Source organism: Carcharodon carcharias, chromosome 35, assembly GCF_017639515.1.
Source record: "Carcharodon carcharias isolate sCarCar2 chromosome 35, sCarCar2.pri, whole genome shotgun sequence".
Lineage (NCBI taxonomy): Eukaryota > Metazoa > Chordata > Chondrichthyes > Lamniformes > Lamnidae > Carcharodon > Carcharodon carcharias.
In genome coordinates, this window is record NC_054501.1 from 3,440,431 (window position 1) to 3,459,686 (window position 19,256).

Here is a 19,256-nt window from a genome sequence, read left to right on the forward strand (position 1 = left end):
GCTCGTTCTCTCTTTCACTCTCGCTCGTTCTCTTTCTCTCTCACTCGCTCTCTCTTTCTCGCTCACTCTCTCTTTCTCTCTCGCTCATTCTCTCACTGTCTCACTCATTCTCTCTCTCTCACTCACTCTCTCTTTCTCGCTCACTCTCTCTTTCTCTCTCGCTCATTCTCTCACTGTCTCGCTCATTCTCTCTCTCTCACTCGCCCTCTCTTTCTCTCTCACTCGCTTTCTCTCTCTCGCTCTCTCTCGCTTGCTCTCCCTCTCGCTTGCTCTCCCTCTCGCTCGGTCTCCCTCTCGCTCGCTCTCACTCTCTCGCTTGCTCTCCCTCTCGCTCACTCTCTCTCGCTTGCTTGCTATCTCTCGCTCACTCTCTCTTGCTTGCTCCCTCTCACTCGCTCGCTCGCTCTCTCTCTCTCTCTCGCTCTTTCTCTCTCGCTCGCTCTCTCTTTCCCTCTCGCTCGCTCTCTCTCTCGCTCGTTCTCTCACTCTCTCGCTCATTCACTCTTTCTCTCGCTCACTCTCTCTTTCTCTCTCGCTTGCCCTCTCTTTCTCTCTCTCTCTTGCTCGCTCTCTCCTTCTTTCTCGCTTGCTCTCTCTTTCTCTCTCACTCATTCTCTCCTCTCTCGCTCGACCTCTCTCTCTCTCGCTCACTTTCTTTTTCTATCGCTCGCTATCTCTTGCTCGCTCGCTCTCCCTCTCATGCACTCTCTCTCGCTCGCTATCTCTTGCTCGATCTCTCTCTCTCTCACTCGCTTTCTCTCGCTTTCTCTCACTCTCTCTCGCTCGCTCTCGCTCAATCTCTCTCACTCACTCTCTCTCGATCGCTCTCTCTTGATCGCTCTCTCACTCGCTCTCTCTTTCTCGCTCGTTCTCGCTCCCTCTCGCTTGCTCGCTCGTTCTCTCTTTCTCTCTCGCTCGCTTTCTTTTTCTATCACTCGCTCTCTCTCGCTTGCTCTCCCTCTCGCTCGCTCTCTCTCACTTGCTTGCTATCTCTCGTCTGCTCTCTCTTGCTCGATTGCTCACTCTCTCACTCTCTCGATCGATCTATTGCTCTCTCTCTCTAGCTCGCTCTCTCTTTCTCGCTCGTTCTCGCTCTCGCTCGCTTGCTCGCTCTTTTTCTTGCTCGCTCCATCTCGCTCTCTCTTGCCTGTTCACTCTTTCTCTCTTGCTCGCTTTCTTTTTCTATTGCTCGGTCTGTCGCTCACTCTCTCGCTTGCTCTCCCTCTCGCTCGCTCTCTTTTCCTCTCTCGCTTGCTCTCTCACTCGCTCTCTTTCTCTCTCGGTCTCTCTTTCTTTCTTGCTCGCTCTCTTTCTCTCTTGCTCGCTCTTGCTCGCTCTCTATCTCACTCACTCACTCTCGCTCTCTCGCTCGGTCTCTCTCTCTCAATTGCTCACTAGCTCGCTCTCTCTCGCTCTGTCTCTCTTCCTCCCTCACTCTTGCTCTCTCTTGCTCTGTCTCGCTCATTCTTGCTCGCTCTCTCGCTCGTTCATTCTCTCGATCGCTCTCTCTCTCTCGCTCGCTCTTTTTCTCTCGCTCTCTCTTTCTCTCTCGCTCGCCCTCTCTCACTCATTCTCTCTTTCTCGCTCGCTTGCTCTTTCTCTCTCGCTCTTTTTCGCTCGCTCTCTCTCACTCGCCCTCTCTCTCGCTCTCTCTCCCTCGCTCTCTCTCTCTCGCTCTCTCTCTCTCTCTCTCTCTCTCGCTCACTCTCTCTCGCTTGCTCTCTCTTTCTCTCTCACTTGCTCTCTCACTCGCTTTTTCGCTCTCACTCGCTCGCTCTCTCGCTCTCGCTCACTTGCTTGGTCTTTCTCGCTCACTCTCTCTCTCGCTCTCTCACTCTCTCGCTTGCTCTCCCTCTTGCTCACTCTCTCTCACTTGGTTGCTATCTCTCGCTCGCTCTCTCTTGCTTGCTCTCTCTTGCTCAATCGCTCTCTCTCTCGCTCTCTCTTGATTGCTCTCTTGCTCTCTCTCTCTCTTGCTTGCACTCTCTTTCTCTCTCTTTCACTGTCGCTCGTTCTCTCTTTCACTCTCGCTCGTTCTCTTTCTCCCTCACTCGCCCTCTCTTTCTCTCGCTCTTTCTCTTTCTCTCTCGCTCGCTCTCTCTCACTCTCTCTCGCTCCCTCTCCCTCTCGCTCGCTCTCCCTCTCGCTCACTCTATCTCACTTGGTATCTCTTTCTCACTCGCTCTCTCTCTTGCTTGCTCCATCTCGCTCGCTCTCTCTCTCTCTCTCTCGCTCGTGCTCTCTTTCTCTCTCGCTCGTGCTCTCTTTCTCTCTCGCTCGCTCTCTCTTTCCCTCTCGCTCGCTCTTTCTCTCTCTCACTCGCTGTCTCTCTCACTCACTCTCTCTCACTATCTCTCTCTCGCTCTCCCTCTCACTTGCTCTCTCTCACTCTCGATCTCTCGCTCGCTCTCGCTCTCGATCACACTCTCTCGCTTGCTCTGTCTCTTGCTCACTCTCTTGCTCGCTCTCACTCGCTCTCTCTCGCTCGCTCTCTCTCTCAATCGCTCACTAGATCGCTCTTTCTCACTCGGTCTCTCTTCCTCCCTCTCTCTTGCTCTCTCTTGCTCTGTCTCGCTCGCTCGCTCTCTCGCTCATTCATTCTCTCGATCGCTCTCTCTCTCTCTCACTCTCTTTCTCTCTCTCTCGCTCTCTTTCTCTCTCACTCTCTCTTTCTCTCTTGCTCGCCCTCTCTCACTCATTCTCTCTTTCTCGCTTGCTTGCTCTTTCTCTCTCGCTCTTTTTCGATCTCTCTCTCTCTCACTCGCCCTCTTTCTCGCGCTCTCTCTCTCGCTCACTCTCTCTCGCTTGCTCTCTCTTTCTCTCTCGCTTGCTCTCTCGCTCGCTCGCTCTCACTCGCTCGCTCTCTCACTCTCGCTCACTTGCTTGCTCTTTCTCTCTCGCTCACTCTCTCTCTAGCTCTCTCACTCTCTCACTTGCTCTCCCTCTTGCTCACTCTCTCTCACTTGGTTGCTATCTCTCGCTCGCTCTCTCTTGCTTGCTCTCTCTTGCTCGATTTCTCTCTCTCTTGATCACTCTCTTGCTCTCACTTTCTCTCGCTCGCACTCTCTTTCTCTCTCTTTCACTGTCGCTCGTTCTCTCTTTCACTCTCGCTCGTTCTCTTTCTCTCACTCGCCCTCTCTTTCTCTCTCTCGCTCTTTCTCTTTCTCGCTCGCTCTCTCTTTCTCTCTCGCTCATTCTCTCACTGTCTCGCTCATTCTCTATCTCACTCGCTCTCTCTTTCTCTCTCGCTCGCTCTCCCTCTCGCTCGCTCTCCCTCTCGCTCGCTCTCCCTCTCGCTCGCTCTCCCTCTCGCTCGCTCTCCCTCTCGCTCACTCTATCTCGCTTGGTATCTCTTTCTCACTCGCTCTCTTTCTTGCTTGCTCCATCTCGCTCGCTCTCTCTCTCTCTTGCTCTTTCCCTCTTGCTCGTGCTCTCTTTCTCTCTCGCTCGCTCTCTCTTTCCCTCTCGCTCGCTCTTTCTCTCGCTCGTTCTCTCACTCGCTCGCTCGCTCTCTCTTTCTTTCTCGCTCGATCTCTTTCCCTCTTGCATGCTCTCTTTTTCTCGCTTGTTCTCTCATTCTCTCTCGCTCGTTCTCTCCTCTCTCTCTCACCCACTCTCTCTCTCGCTCGCTTTCTTTTTCTATCGCTCGCTCTCTCTCTCACTCGCTTTCTTTTTCTATCGCTCGCTATCTCTCGCTCACTCACTCGCTCTCCCTCTCGCGCACTCTCTCTCGCTCACTATCTCTCACTCACTCTCTCTCTCTCGCTCGATCTCTCTCGCTCTCTCTCTCTCACTCACTCTCGCTCTCTCTCTCACTCTCTCTCTCTCGCTCTCTATCTCTTGCTCGATCTCTCTCACTCACTCTCTCTCACTCGCTCGCTCTCTCTTTCTCGCTCGTTCTCACTCACTCTCTCTCTTGCTCGCTCCCTCTCGCTCACACACTCTTGCTCGCTCTCTCTCTCTTTCTCTCTGGGTCGCTCTCTCTTTCTCTCTCGCTCGGTCTCTCTTTCTTTCTCGCTCACTCTCTCTTTCTCTCTCGCTCACTCTCTCTCTCGCTCTCTCTCGCTGTCTCTCTCTCTGGCTCTCCCTCTCGCTCGCTCTCTCTCGCTCTCGCTTTCTCGCTCGCTACTCTTGCTTGCTCTTTCTTTCTCTCTTGCTTGCTCTCTCTTTCTCTCTCACTCGCTCTTTCTCTCTCACTCGCGCTCTCTTTCTCGCTCACTCTCTATTTCTCTATCATTCTCTCACTCTCTCGCTCATTCTCTCTCTTTCTCGCTCGCTCTCTCTCTCTCACTCACTCTCTCTTTCTCTCTCACTCACTCTCTCTTTCTCTCTCACTCACCATCTCTCTCTCTTGTTCGCTTGCTTTCTTTTTCTATTGTTCTCTCTCTCTCGCTCGCTCTCTTGCTCGCTCTTCGTCTTGCTCACTCTCTCGCGCTCGCTATCTCTCGCTCACTCTCTCTCGCTCGATCTCTCTCGCTCTCTCTTGCTCACTCTCTCTCACTCACTCTCTCTCACTCACTCTCGCTCGCTCTCTCTCGATCGGTCTCTCTCGATCGGTCTCTCTCAATCGCCGTCTCACGATCGCTCTCTCTCGATCGCTCTCTCTCGATCGCTCTCTCTCGATGTCTCGCTCGTTCTCGCTCTCTCTCGCTCTTTCTCTTGCTCATTCCCTCTCGCTCGCTCTCTTTCTTGCTCGTTCTCTCTTTCTCTCTCACTCGTTCTCTCTTTCTCTCTTGCTCATTCTCTCTTTCTCTCTGGCTCGCTCTCTCTTTCTCTCTGGCTCGCTCTCGCTTTCTCTCTCGCTCGCTCTCTCACTCTCTCGCTCATTCTCTCTCTCTCGCTCACTGTCTCTTTCTCGCTCACCGTCTCTTTCTCTTTCACTCACTCTCTTTCTCTCTCACTTGCTTTCTTTTTCTATTGCTCGCTCTCTCTCTCTCGCTCGCTCTCTCGCTCTCTCTCATCGCTTTCTCTCTCTCACTCGCTCTCCCTCTCACTTCCTCTCCCTCTCGATCGGTCTCTCTCACTAGCTCTCTCTCTCTCTCGCTCTCTCTCTCTCGCTCTCTCTCTCTCGCTCTCTATCTCTCACTCGTTCTCTCTCGCTCGCGCTCTCTCACTCGCTCGCTCTCTCTCACTCGCTCGCTCTCTCTTTCTCGCTCGGTCTTACTCGCTCTCTTTCTTGTTCGCTCTCTCTTCCTCTGTCCCTCCTTCTCTCTTTCTCTCTCACTCTCTCCCTCTTTCTCTCTCGCTCTCTCCCTCTTTCTCTCTCGCTCACTTTCTCTCTCACTTTCACGCTCTCTCGCTCACTCTCTCTCGCTCGCTTTCTCTCTCTCACTGTGTCTCTCTCTCTCTTGCTTTCTCTCTCTCTCTCTCGCTCTCCCTCTCGCTCACTCTCTTGCTCTCGCTCTTGATATCTCGCAGGCTCTTGCTCTCACTCTCTCACTCGCTCTGTCTCTCGCTCACGCTCTCGCTCGCTCAATCTTGCTCAATCTCGCTCTCTCTCACTCTCTCTCGCACTCTCTATCGGTCGTTCGCACTCTCTCACTCGCTCTCTCTCTCGCTCGCTCTCTCTTTCTCTCTCGCTCGCTCTCTCCTTCTTCCTCGCTCGCTCTCTCTTTCTCTCTTGCTCGCTCTCTCTTTCTCGCTTGTTCTCTCTTTCTCTCTCGCTTGTTCACTATTTCTCGCTTGCCCTCTCTTTCTCTCTCATTCCCTCTCTCTTTCTCTCTCGCTCGCTCTCTCTTCCTCTCTCGCTCGCTCTCTCTTCCTCTCTCGCTCACTCTCTCTTTTTCTCTTTCTCGCTCTCTCTTTCTCGCTCGTTCTCTCTTTCTCTCTCGCTCGCCCTCCCTTTCTCTCTTGCTCGTTCTCTCTTTATCGCTCATTCTCACATTGTCTCTCGTCGTTCTCTTTCTCTCTCATTCGCTTTCTTTTTCTGTCTCTCGCTCTCTCTCTCTCTTGCTCTCTCGCTCGCTCACTCGCTCGCTCGCTCTCTCAGTCTCTCGCTCGCTCTCTCTCGCGGTCTCTCTCTCTCGCTCTCCCTCTCGCTCGCTCTCTCTCGCTCTCGCTCTCTCGCTCGCTCTCCCTCTCGCTCGCTCTCTCTCGCTCTCTCGCTTGCTCTCTCTTTCTCTCTTGCTCGCTCTCTTTCTCTCTCACTCGCTCTCTCTTTCTTGCTCACTCTCTCTTTCTCGCTCACTCTCTCTTTCTCGCTCACTCTCTCTTTCTCGCTCTCTCTCACTCGCCCTCTCTCTCTCTCGCTTGCCCTCTCTCTCTCGCTCACTCTCTCTCACTCACTCTCGCTTGCTCTCTCTCGATCGGTCTCTCTCGATCACTCTCTCTCAATCGCTCTCTCTCTCTTTCTCTCTGGCTCGTTCTCTCTTTCTCTCTCGCTCATTCTCTCTTTCTCTCTCGCTCACTCTCTCTTTTTCTCTCGTCGCTCTCTCTTTCTCAATCTCTCTCTCACTCGCTCTCACTCGCTTTCTCTTGCTCGCTCCCTCGCTCGCTCTCTCTCTCGCTTGCTCGTTCTCTCTCTCTCGCTTGCTCTCTCTTTCTTTCTCACTCGCTCTCTCTTTCTCTCTCATCTAACCCTCTCTCGCTCACTCTCTCTTTCTCTCTCGCCCGCTCTCTCTTTCTCTCTCGCTCGTTCTCTCACTCTCTCACTCGTTCTCTCTCTCGCTCGCCCTCTCCTTCTCTCTCACTCATTCTCTCTTTCTTTCTCGCTCGCCCTCTCTTTCTCGCTCGCTCTCTCTCTCTCGCTCGGTCTCTCTTTTTTCTCGCTCGCTCTCTTTCTCTCTTGCACGCTCTCTCTTTCTCTCTCGCTCATTCTCCCTTTCTCTCTCGCTCATTCTCCCTTTATCTCTCACTCGTTCTCTCTTGCTCGCTTGCTCGCTGTCTCTCTCTCGCTTGCTCTCTCTTCCTTTCTCACTCACTCACTCATTCTCTCTCACTCGTCCTCTCTCTCTCGCTCGCTCTCTCTTTCTCTGTCACTCTCTCTCTCTCGCTCTCTCCCTCTTTCTCTCTCGCTCACTCTCTCTCTCTCACTCTCATGCTCTCTCGCTCGCTCTCTCTCTCGCTCTCTCTCTCTCTCTTGCTGTCTCTCTCTCTTGCTTTCTCTCTCTCTCTTTCTCTCCCCCTCGCTCACTCTCTCTTGCTCTCGCTCTCGATATATCGCAGGCTCTCGCTTTCTCTCTTGCTCTGTCTCTCACTCACGCTCTCTCTCGCTCGCTCTCGCTCTCTCTCTCTCCCTCTCTCTCACTCGCTCGCTCTCTCTTTCTTGCTCATTCTCAATCGTTCTCTCTCTTGCTCGCTCGCTCGCACTCTCTCGCTCGCTCTATCTCTCGCTCTCTCTCGCTTGCTCTTTCTCTCTCAGTTGCTGTCTCTTTCTCTCTCACTCGCCCTCTCTCTCGCTCGCTCTCTCTTTCTTGCTTGCTCTCTCTTTCTTGCTCGCTCTCTCTTTCTCATTCACTCTTTCTCTCTCGTTCGTTCTCTCACTCTCTCGCTCATTCTCTCTCTCACTCGTCCTCTCTCGCTTGCCCTCTCTTTCTCTCTCACTCGCTCTCTTTCTCTCTCACAAATTCTCTCTTTCTCGCTCGCCATCTCTCTCTCTCATTTGCTCGCTTTCTTTTTCAATTGTTCTCTCTCTCGCTCGCTCGCTCTCCCTCTCGCTCACTCTCTCTCGCTCACTCTCTCTCGCTCACTATCTCTTGCTTGATCTCTCTCGCTTGCTCTCTCTCGCTCGCTCTCTCTCGCTCTCGCTCGATCGCTCTCTCTCAATCGCTCTCTCTCTCTCGCTCTTTCTCGCTCGTTCTCGCTCTCTCTCTCGCTCGCTCTTTCTCTTGCTCGCTCCCTCTCGCTTGCTCTCCCTCTCACTTCCACTCCCTCTCGCTCGGTCTCTGTCACTAGCTCTCTCTCTCGCTCTCTCTCTCTCGCTCTCTCTCTCTCGATCTCTATCTCTCACTCGTTCTCTCTTGCTCGCGCTCTCTCTCGCTCACTCTCTCTCTCTCACTCTCATGCTCTCTCGCTCGCTCTCTCTCGTTCGCTCTCTCTCTTGCTGTCTCTCTCTCTCTTGCTTTCTCTCTCTCTCTCGCTCTCCCCCTCGCTCACTCTCTCTTGCTCCCGGTCTCGATATATAGCAGGCTCTCGCTCTCTCGCTCACTCTGTCTCTCACTCACGCTCTCTCTCGCTCGCTCTCGCTCTCTCTTGCTCCCTCTCTCTCACTCGCTCGCTCTCTCTTGCTCATTCTCAATCGCTCTCTCTCTTTCTTGCTCCCTGTTGCTTGCTCGCACTCTCTCGCTCGCTCTATCTCTCGCTCTCTCTAGCTTGCTCTCTCTTTCTCTCTAGCTCGCTCTCTCTTTCTCTCTCAGTCGCTCTCTCTTTCTCTCACGCGCCCTCTCTCTCTCGCTCGCTCTCTCTTTCTTGCTCGCTCTCTCTTTCTTGCTCGCTCTCTCTTTCTCGCTCACTCTCTCTTTCTCGCTCACTCTTTCTCGCTCACTCTTTCTCTCTTGTTCGTTCTCTCACTCTCTCGCTCATTCTCTCTCTCTCTCGCTCGCCCTCTCTCTCTCTCGCTTGCCCTCTCTTTCTCTCTCACTCGCTCTCTTTCTCTCTCACTCATTCTCTCTTTCTCTCTCGCTCGCCATCTCTCTCTCTCATTTGCTCGCTTTCTTTTTCTATTGTTCTCTCTCTCGCTCGTTCGCTCTCGCTCACTATCTCTTGCTTGATCTCTCTCTCTCGCTCGCTCTCTCTCGATCGCTCTGTCTCGATCACTCTCTCTCAATCGCTCTCTCTCTCTCGCTCTTTCTCGCTCGTTCTCGCTCTCTCTCTCGCTCGCTCTTTCTCTTGCTCGCTCCCTCTAGCTCGCTCGCTCTCTTTCTCACTCATTCTCTCTTTCTCTCTCACTCATTCTCTCTTTCTCTCTGGCTCGCTCTCTCTTTCTCTCTCGATCGTTCTCTCTTTCTCTCTCGCTCGCTCTCTATTTCTCTCTCGCTCATTCTCTCTTTCTCTCTGGCTCGCTCTCTCTTTCTCTCTCGATCGTTCTCTCTTTCTCTCTCGCTCGCTCTCTCTTTCTCTCTCGTTCGCTCTCTCACTCTCTCGCTCATTCTCTCGCTTGCTTTCTTTTTCTATTGCTTGCTCTCTCTGTCTCGCTCGCTCTCTCCCTCTCTCTCATCGCTTGCTCTCTCTTGCTCGCTCTCCTTCTCGTTCGCTCTCCCTCTCGCTCGCTCTCCCTCTCGCTTGGTCTCTGTCACTAGCTCTCTCTCTCTCGCTCGTTCTCTCTCACTCGCGCTCTCTCTCTCTCGCTCTCTCTCTCACTCGATCTCTCTCGCTCGCTCTCTCTCAATCGCTCGCTCTCTCTTTCTTCCTCATTCTCACTCGCTCTCTCTCTTGCTCGCTCCCTCTCGCTCGCTCTCTCTCACTCACTCTCTCTCTCTTTCTCTCTCGCTCGCTCTCTCTTTCTCTCTCGCTCGGTCTCTCTTTCCTTCTCGCTCTCTCTCTCTTTCTCTCTTGCTCGCTCTCTCTTTCTCGCTCGTTCTCTCTTTCTCTTTCACTCTCTCCCTCTTTCTCTCTCGCGCACTCTCTCTCTCACTTTCACGCTCTCTCTTGCTTTCTCTCTCTCTCTCTCACTCTCCCTCTCACTCTCTCTTGCTCATGCTTTCGATATCTCGCAGGCTCTTGCTCTCGCTCTCTCACTCGCTCTGTCTCTTGCTCACGCTCTCTCTCGCTTGCTCTCTCTCTCTCGATTGCTCACTTGCTCTCTCTCGCTCACTCTCGCTCTCTCTCGGTCTCTCTCGCTCTCTCTCGCTCTCCCTCTCGCTTGCTCTCCCTCTCGCTTCCTCTCCCTCTCGCTCGGTCTCTGTCACCAGATCTCTCTCTCGCTCTCTCTCTCTCGCTCAATCTCTCTCGCTCGCTCTCTCTCAATCGCTCTCTCTTTCTTGCTCATTCTCACTCGCTCTCTCTCTTGCTCGCTCCCTCTCGCTCGCTCGCTCTCTCTCGTTCGCTCTCTCTATCTTTCTCTCTCGCTCGCTCTCTCTTTCTCTCTCGCTCGCTCTCTCTTTCTCTCTCGCTCGCTCCCTCTTTCTTTCTCGCTCGTTCTCTCTTTCTCTCTCGCTCATTCTCTCTTTCTCTCTCGCTTGTTCTCTCTGTCTTTCACTCGCCCTCTCTCTCTTGCTCGTTCTCTCTTTATCACTTGTTCTCACTTTCTCTCTCGTCGTTCTCTTTCTCTCTCATTCGCTTTCTTTTTCTATCACTCGCTCTATCTCTCCTCGCTTTCTCGCTCGCTCTCTCACGTTTGCTTGCTCGCTCTCTCTTTCTCTCTCTCTTGCTCTCTCCTTCTTTCTTGCTCGATCTCTCCTTCTCTCTTGCTCGCTCTTTTTCTCTCGCTCGCTCTACCTTTCTCGCTCGCTCTCTCTTTCTCATTCTCTCTCTCACTCGCTCTCGCTCGCTTTCTCTTGCTCGGTCCCTCACTCGTTCTCTCTATCTCGCTTGCTTCTTCTTTCTCTCTCGCTTGCTCTCTCACTCACTCTCTCTTTCTTTCTCGCTCACTCTCTCTTTCTCTCTCGCTCATTCTCTCACTCTCTCGCTCATTCTCTCTCTCTCTCGCTCACCCTCTCCTCTCTCACTCGTTCTCTTTTTCTCTCTCGTTCGCCCTCTTTCTCTCTCGCTCGCTCTCTTTTTTCTCGCTCGCTTTCTTTCTCTCTTGCATGCTCTCTCTTTCTCTCTCGCTCATTCTCCCTTTCTCTCTCATTCGTTCTCCCTTTCTCTCTCGCTCGTTCTCTCTTTCTCGCTCGCTCTCTCTCGCTTGCTCTCTCTTTCTCTCTCACACGCTCACTCTTTCTCTCTCACTCGCTCTCTCTCTCTCGCTCGCTCTCTCTTTCTCTCTCGCTCTCTCCCTCTTTCTCTCTCACTCACTCTCTCTCTCTCACTCTCACACTCTCTCTTGCTTTCTCTCTCTCTCTCTCGCTCTCCCTCTCGGTCACTCTCTCTTGGTCTCGCTTTCGATATCTCGCAGGCTCTTGCTCTCGCTCTCTCACTCGCTCTGTCTCTCGCTCACGCTCTCTCTCGCTCTCTCTAGCTCTCTCTTGCTCACTCTCGCTCTTTCTCGCTCTTTCTCGCTCTCTCTCGCTCTCTCTCGCTCTCTCTCGCTCTCCCTCTTGCTTGCTCTCCCTCTCTCTTCCTCTCCCTCTCGCTCGGTCTCTGTCACCAGATCTCTCTCACTCTCGCTCTCTCTCTCTCTCGCTCTCTCTCTCTCTCGCTCGTTCTCTCTCACTCGCGCTCTCTCTCTCTCGCTCTCTCTCTCTCACTCAATCTCTCTCGCTCGCTCTCTCTCAATCGCTCGCTCTCTCTTTCTCACTCGTTCTCACTCGCTCTCTCTCTTGCTCGCTCCCTATCGCTCGCTCGCTCTCTCTCGTTCGCTCTCTTTCTCTTTCTCTCTCGCTCGCTCTCTCTTTCTCTCTCGCTCGCTCTCTCTTTCTTTCTCGCTCTCTCTTTCTCTCTTGCTCGCTCTCTCTTTCTCGCTTGTTCTCTCTTTCTCTCTCGCTCATTCTCTTTTCTCTCTCGCTCGTTCTCTCTCTCTTTCGCTCGCCCTCTCTCTCTTGCTCGTTCTCACTTTCTCTCTCATCATTCTCTATCTCTCTCTCACTTTCTCGCTCGCTCTCTCGCTTTCTCGCTCGCTCTCTCACGTTCGCTTGCTCGCTCTCTCTTTCTCTCTCGCTTGCTCTCTCCTTCTCTCTTGCTCGATCTCTCCTTCTCTCTCGCTCGCTCTTTTTCTCTCGCTCGCTCTATCTTCTCGCTCGCTCTCTCTTTCTCATTCTCTTTCTCACTCGCTCTCGCTCGCTTTCTCATGCTCGCTCCCTCACTCGCTCTCTCTCTCTCTCTTGCTCGGTCTCTCTCTCTCGCTTGCTCTCTCACTTGCTCTCTCTTTCTTTCTCGCTCACTCTCTCTTTCTCTCTCGCTCGCTCTCTCTTTCTCTCTCGCTCATTCTCTCACTCTCTCGCTCGTTCTCTCTCTCACTCGCTCGCCCTCTCCTTCTCTCTCACTCGTTCTCTTTTTCTCTCTCGTTCACCCTCTTTCTCTCTCGCTCGCTCTCTCTCGCTCGCTCTCTCTTTTTTCTCGCTCGCTCTCTTTCTTGCACGCTCTCTCTTTCTCTCTTGCTCATTCTCCTTTTCTCTCTCGCTCATTCTCCCTTTCTCTCTCGCTCGTTCTCTCTTTCTCGCTCGCTCTCTCTCTCGCTTGCTCTCTCTTTCTCTCTCACTCGCTCTCTCTCTCACTTGCTCTCTCTTTCTCTGTCGCTCGCTCTCTCTTTCTCTCTCGCTCTCTTCCTCTTTCTCTCTCGCTCACTCTCTCTCTCACTCTCATGCTCTCTCTTGCTTTCTCTCTCTCTCTCTCGCTCTCCCTCTCGGTCACTCTCTCTTGATCTCGCTTTCGATATCTCGCAGGCTCTTGCTCTCGCTCTCTCACTCGCTCTGTCGCTCGCTCACGCTCTCTCTTGCTCTCGCTCGATCTCTCTTTCTCGCTCACTCTCTCTTTCTTCCTCACTCACTCTCTCTTTCTCTCTTGCCCGCTCCCTCTTTCTCGCTTGTTCTCTCTTTCTCTCTCGCTCATTCACTATTTCTCGCTCGCCCTCTCTTTCTCTCTCGCTCGCTCTCTCTTTCTCTCTCACTCGCTCTCTCTTTCTCTCTCGCTCGCTCTCTCTTTCTCTCTTGCTCGCTCTTTCTTTCTCGCTCGCTCTCTCGTTTTCTCTTTCTCGCTCTCTTTCTCGCTCGTTCTCTTTTTCTCCCTCCCTCGTTCTCTCTTTCTCTCTCGCTCGCCCTCCCTTTCTCTCTTGCTCATTCTCTCTTTATCGCTCGTTCTCACATTCTCTCTCGTCGTTCTCTTTCTCTCTCGTTCGCTTACTTTTACTGTCTCTCGCTCTCTCTCTCTCTTGCTCTCTCGCTCGCTCACTCTCTCGCTCTCTCTCTCTCGCTGTCTCTCTCTCTCGCTCTCCCTCTCGCTCGCTCTCTCTCGCTCTCTCTTTCTCTCTCGCTCATTCTCTCTTTCTCTCTCACTCGTTCTCTATTTCTCGCTCGTTCTCTCTTTCTCTCTCGCTCTTTCTCTCTTTCTCTCTCACTCACTCTCACTTACTCTCTTGCTCGCTCTCTCTCTCTCTGGTTAACTCTCTCTTTCTCTTTCGCTCTCTCTCTCTTTCTTTCTCACTCGCTCCCTTGTTTTCTCTTGGTCATTCTCTCTTTATCGCTCATTCTCACTTTCTCTCTTGTCATTCTCTTTCTCTCTCATTCGCTTTCTTTTTCTATCACTCGCTCTCTATCTCTCTCTCACACTCGCTGTCTCTCTCGCTCATTCTCTCTCGCACTCTCTCGCTCGCACTCTCTCGCTCGCACTCTCTCGCTCGCACTCGCTCGCTCGCTTGCACTCGCTCACTCGGTCTCTCTTACACTCGCTCGCTGTCTCTCTCGCTCTCTCGCTCTCCCTCTCGCTCTCTCGCTCCATCTCGCTCGTTCTCTCTCGTTCGCTCTCTCTTGCTTGAGCTGTCTTTCGCTCGCTCAGTCTCTACTTCACTCCCTCTCTCGCTCGCTCTTGCTCGCTCGGTCTCGCTCACTCACTCGCTCGCTCTTGCTCTAGTTCGCTCTCGATCACTCGCTGTCTCTCTCGATCACTCGCACTCTCTCTCGCTCTCTCACTCTCACTCACTGACTCCCCAATACTCATTCTCTCTCACACTCTCTCGCTCACAGTCTCTCGCTCGCTCTCTCGCTCGCACTCTCTCTCACTCACTCTCTCTCTTGCTCACTCTCTCAATCGCTCTCTCGCTCAATCGCTCTCTCTCTCGTTCACTCTCTCTTTCTCACAAGCTCTCTGTCTCTCTTGCTCACTCTCTTTTTCTCTCGCTCTCTATTTCTCGCTCTCTCTTTCTCGCTCTCACTTGCTCGCTCTCGCTCACTCACTCTTTCTTGCTCACTCATTCTCTTTCTCGCTTGCTCGCTCTCTCTTTCTCACTCTCTTGCATGCTCTCTCTCACTCGCTTGCTCGATCTCTCAATCACTTGCTCTCTCTTTCTCTCTCACTCGCCCTTTCTCGCTCGCTCTCTCTTTCTCTGTCGCTCGCTCTCTTTCTCTCTCGCTCGCTCTCTCTTTCTCTCTCGCTCACTCTCTCTTTCTCTCTCGCTCGTTCTCCCTTTCTCGCTCGCTCTCTCGCTCTCTCTCATCGCTTGCTCTCTCTCGCTCGCTCTCTCTTTCTTGCTCACTCTCTCTTTCTCGCTCGCTCTCTCACTCTCTTGCTCATTCTCTCTCTCTCGCTCACACTCTCTTTGTCTCTCACTCGCTCTCTCTTTCTCTCTCACTTGCTTTCTTTTTCTATCGCTTGCTCTCTCTCTCGCTCGCTCTCGTTCGCTCTCTCTCGCTCATTCTCTCTCACTCGCTCTCGCTTGCTCTCTCTCGAATGCTCTCTCTCAATCGCTCTCTCTCGCTCGCTCTCTCTTTCTCGCTCTCTCTTGCTCGCTCTTACTCTTGCTTGCTCCCTCTCGCTCGCTCGTTCTCTCTCTCGCTCGTTCTCTCTCTCGCTCATTCTCTCTTTCTCTCTCGCTCGTTCTCTCTTTCTCTCCAGCTCACTCTCTCTTTCTCTCTCACTCGCGCTCTCTTTCTCTCTGTTGATCTCTCTTTCTCTCTCGCTCACTCTCTCGCTCATTCTCTCTCTCTCTCGCTCAGCCTCTCTTTCTCTCTCGCTCGCCCTCTCTTTCTCTCTGTTGCTTTCTGTTTCTATCGCTTGCTCTCTCTCTCTCGCTCGCTCTCTCTTTCTTGCTCACCTTCTCTTTCTCTCTCACTATCTCTCTCACTTGCTCTCTCTTTCTCTCTTGCATGCTCTCTCTTTCTCTCTCGCTCGTTCTCTCTTTCTCTCTCGCTCGTTCTCTCTTTCTCCCTCGCCATCTCTCGCTCGCTTGCTTTCTTTTTATATCATTCACTCTCGCTCGCTCGCTCTCTTGCTCGCTCTCCCTCTCACTCACTCTCTCTCGCTCGCTATCTCTCGCTCGATCTCTCTCTCTTGCTCGATCTCTCTTGCTCTCTCTCGCTCGCTCTCTCTTTCTCGCTCGTTCTCGCTCTCTCTCTCTATTGCTCGCTCTTTCTCTTGCTCACTCCCTCTCACTCACTCATTCTCTCTCTCCCTCATTCTTTCTTTCTCGCTCGTTCTCTCTTTCTCTCTGGCTCGCTCTCTCTTTCTCTCTAGCTCGCTCACTCTTTTTCTCTCTCGCTTGCTTTCTTTTTCTATCACTTGCTCTCTCTCTCGCTCGCTCTCTCGCTCTCTCTCATCGCTTGCTCTCTCTCGCTCGCTTTCTCTTTCTCTCTCGGTTGCTTTCTTTTTCTATCACTTGCTCTCTATCTCTCTCGCTCGCTCTCTCTTTCTTGTTCGCTCTCTCTTCCTCGCTCACTCTCTTGCTCATTCTCGCTCTCTCGCTCACAATCTCTTTGTCTCTCACTCGCTCTCTCTTTCTCTCTCGCTTGCTTTCTTTTTCTATCGCTTGCTCTCTCTCGCTTGCTGTCTCCCGCTCATTCTCTCTCGCTCGGTCTCGCTTGCTCTCTCTCAATCGCTCTCTCTCGCTCGCTCTCTCTTTCTCACTCTCTCTCGCTTGCTCTTACTCTGGCTTGCTCCCTCTTGCTCGCTCGTTCTCTCTCTCACTCGTTCTCTCTTTCTCTCTTGCTCGTTCTCTCTTTCTCTCCAGCTCGCTCTCTCTTTCTCTCTCGCTTGCGCTCTCTTTCTCTCTCAGTTGATTTCTCTTTCTCTCTCGCTTGCTCTCTTTTTCTCTCTGTTGCTTTCTTTTTCTATCGCTTGCTCTCTCTCGCTCGCTCTCTCGCTCTCCCTCATCGCTTGCTCTCTCTCGCTCGCTCTCTCTTTCTTGCTCACTCTCTCACTCTCTTGCTCATTCTCTCTCTCTTGCTCACCCTCTCTTTCTCTCTCGCTCACTGTCTCTTTCTCTCTTGCTTGCTTTGTTTTTCTCCCGCTCGCTCTCCCTCTCGCTCGCTCTCCCTCTCGCTCGCTCTCCCTCTCGCTCGCTCTCCCTCTCGCTCGCTCTCCCTCTCGCTCGTTCTCTCTCACTCGCGCTCTCTCTCTCTCGCTCTCTCTCTCTCACTTGTTCTTTCTCGCTCGCTCTCTCTTTCTCTCTCACTTTCTATTTTTCTCTCTCGCTCGCTGTCTTTCTCTCTCACTCGCTATCTCTCGCTCGATCTCTCTCTCTCGCTCGATCTGTCTCGGTCTCTCTCGCTCACTCGCTCTCGCTCGCTCTCTCTTGATCGCTCTCTCTCGATCGCTCTCTCTCAATCGCTCTCGCTCGCTCTCTCTTTCTCGCTCGGTCTCGCACTCTCTCTCTCACTCGATCTTTCTCTTTTTCACTCCCTCTCACTCACTCATTCTCTCTCTCACTTATTCTCTCTTTCTCGCTCATTCTCTCTTTCACTCTGGCTCAATCTATCTTTCTCTCTAGCTCGCTCTCTCTTTCTCTCTTGCTCACTCTCTCTTTCTCTCTCGCTCGCTCTCTCTTTCTTTCTCACTCGCTCTCTCATTCTCTCGCTCATTCTCTCTCTCTCTCACTCACCCTCTCTTTCTCTCTCGCTTGCTCTCTCTTTCTACCTCGCTCTCTCTTTCTCGCTCGCTCTCTCACTCTCTTGCTCATTCTCTCTCTCTCTCGCTCACCCTCTCTTTCTCTCTTGCTCACTCTCTCTTTCTCTCTCGCTTGCTTTCTTTTTCTATCGCTTGATCTCTCTCTCTCGCTTGCTCTGTCGCTCTCTCTCAACGCTTGCTCTCTCTCGCTCGCTCTCCCTCTCGCTCGCTCTCCCTCTCGCTCGCTCTACCTCTCTCTCGCTCGCTCTCTGTCACTAGCTCTCTTTCTCTCTCGCACTCTCTCTCGCTCGTTCTCTCTCGCTCGCGCTCTCTTTCTCTCGCTCATTCTCTCTCGCTTGCTCTCTCTCTCTCGCTCGCTCGCACTCTCTCTCTTTCTCTCTCACTTGTGCTCTCTCTCTCGCTCGCCCTCTCTTTCTCTCTCGCTCATCCTCACTTGCTCTCTCGCGCACCCTCTTTTTCTCTCTCGCTCATTCTCTCTTTCTCTCTCGCTCGCCATCTCTCTCGCTCGCTCATTTTCTTTTTATATCGTTCGCTTTCTCTCGCTCACCCGCTCTCCCTCTCGCTCACTCTCTCTCGCTCACTCTCTCTCGCTCGCTATCTCTCGCTCGATCTCTCTCGCTCGCTCTTTCTCTCTCGCTCGCTCTCTCTTTCTCTCTCGCTCGTTCTCTCTTTCTCTCTCACTTGTTCTCTCTTTCTCTCTTGCTCGCTCTCTTTCTTTCTCGCTCACCCTCACTTGCTCTCTCCCTCACCCTCTCTCTCTCGCTCGCCCTCTCTTTCTCTCTCGCTCTCTCTCTTTTCTCTCACACGTTCTAACCTTCTCTGTTGCTTGCCCTCTCTCTCTTGCTTGCCCTCTCTCTCTTGCTCGCCCTCTCTCTCTCGCTCGCTCTCTCTCTCTTGCTCGCTCGCTTTCTTTTTCTATCGCTCGCTCTCTCTCGCTCGCTATTTCTCGCTTGATCTCTCTCTCTCTCTCTCGCTCTCTCTCGCTCGCTCTCTCTTTCAATCTCGCTCACTCTCTCGCTCGCTCTTTCTTTCTCTCTCGCTCGCTCTCTCTTTCTCTCTCGCTCGCTCTCTCTTTCTCTCTCGCTCGCTCTCTGTTTGTCTCTTGCACGCTCTCTCTTTCTCTCTCGCTCATTCTCTCTTTTCACTCACACATTCTATCCTTCTCTGTCGCTTGCCCTCTCTCTCTCGCTCGCCCTCTCTCTCTCGCTCGCCCTCTCTCTCTCGCTCGGTCGCTCGCTCGCTTTCTTTTTCTATCGCTCGCTCTCTCTCACTCACTCGCTCTCCCTCTCGCTCACTCTCTCTCGCTCGCTATCTCTCGCTCGCACCTCTCGATCGCGCTCTCTCAATCGCTCTCTCGCTCACTCTCTCTTTCTCTCTTGCTCGTTCTCTCTTTCTCTCTCACTCGTTCTCTCTTTCTCTCTGGCTCGCTCTCTCTTTCTCTCTCGATCGTTCTCTCTTTCTCGCTCGCTCTCTCTTTCTCTCTCGTTCGCTCTCTCACTCTCTCGCTCATTCTCTCGCTTGCTTTCTTTTTCTATTGCTTGCTCTCTCTGTCTCGCTCGCTCTCTCCCTCTCTCTCATCGCTTGCTCTCTCTTGCTCGCTCTCCTTCTCGTTCGCTCTCCCTCTCGCTCGCTCTCCCTCTCGCTTGGTCTCTGTCACTAGCTCTCTCTCTCTCGCTCGTTCTCTCTCACTCGCGCTCTCTCTCTCTCGCTCTCTCTCTCACTGGATCTCTCTCGCTCGCTCTCTCTCAATCGCTCGCTCTCTCTTTCTTCCTCATTCTCACTCGCTCTCTCTCTTGCTCGCTCCCTCTCGCTCGCTCTCTCTCACTCACTCTCTCTCTCTTTCTCTCTCGCTCGCTCTCTCTTTCCTTCTCGCTCTCTCTCTCTTTCTCTCTTGCTCGCTCTCTCTTTCTCGCTCGTTCTCTCTTTCTCTTTCACTCTCTCCCTCTTTCTCTCTCGCTCACTCTCTCTCTCACTTTCACGCTCTCTCTCGCTTGCTCTCTCTCTCTCGATTGCTCACTTGCTTGCTCTCTCTCGCTCACTCTCGCTCTCTCTCGGTCTCTCTCGCTCTCTCTCGCTCTCCCTCTCGCTTGCTCTCCCTCTCGCTCGGTCTCTGTCACCAGATCTCTCTCTCGCTCTCTCTCTCTCGCTCAATCTCTCTCGCTCGCTCTCTCTCAATCGCTCTCTCTTTCTTGCTCATTCTCACTCGCTCTCTCTCTTGCTCGCTCCCTCTCGCTCGCTCGCTCTCTCTCGTTCGCTCTCTCTATCTTTCTCTCTCGCTCTCTCTCTCTTTCTCTCTCGCTCGCTCTCTCTTTCTCTCTCGCTCGCTCCCTCTTTCTTTCTCGCTCGTTCTCTCTTTCTCTCTCGCTCATTCTCTCTTTCTCTCTCGCTTGTTCTCTCTGTCTTTCACTCGCCCTCTCTCTCTTGCTCGTTCTCTCTTTATCGCTTGTTCTCACTTTCTCTCTCGTCGTTCTCTTTCTCTCTCATTCGCTTTCTTTTTCTATCACTCGCTCTATCTCTCTCTCGCTTTCTCGCTCGCTCTCTCACGTTTGCTTGCTCGCTCTCTCTTTCTCTCTCTCTTGCTCTCTCCTTTCTTGCTCGATCTCTCCTTCTCTCTTGCTCGCTCTTTTTCTCTCGCTCGCTCTACCTTTCTCGCTCGCTCTCTCTTT

General features: G+C 52.7%; 1 protein-coding gene across 1 annotated transcript in view; it reads left to right on the forward strand.

Annotated features, from left to right (window-relative positions):
• fgd1 (FYVE, RhoGEF and PH domain containing 1) overlaps nucleotides 1–19,256 on the forward strand; it is a 727,438-nt gene that overhangs the window by 422,918 nt on the left and 285,264 nt on the right. The gene's annotated exons all lie outside the window — the stretch shown is intronic.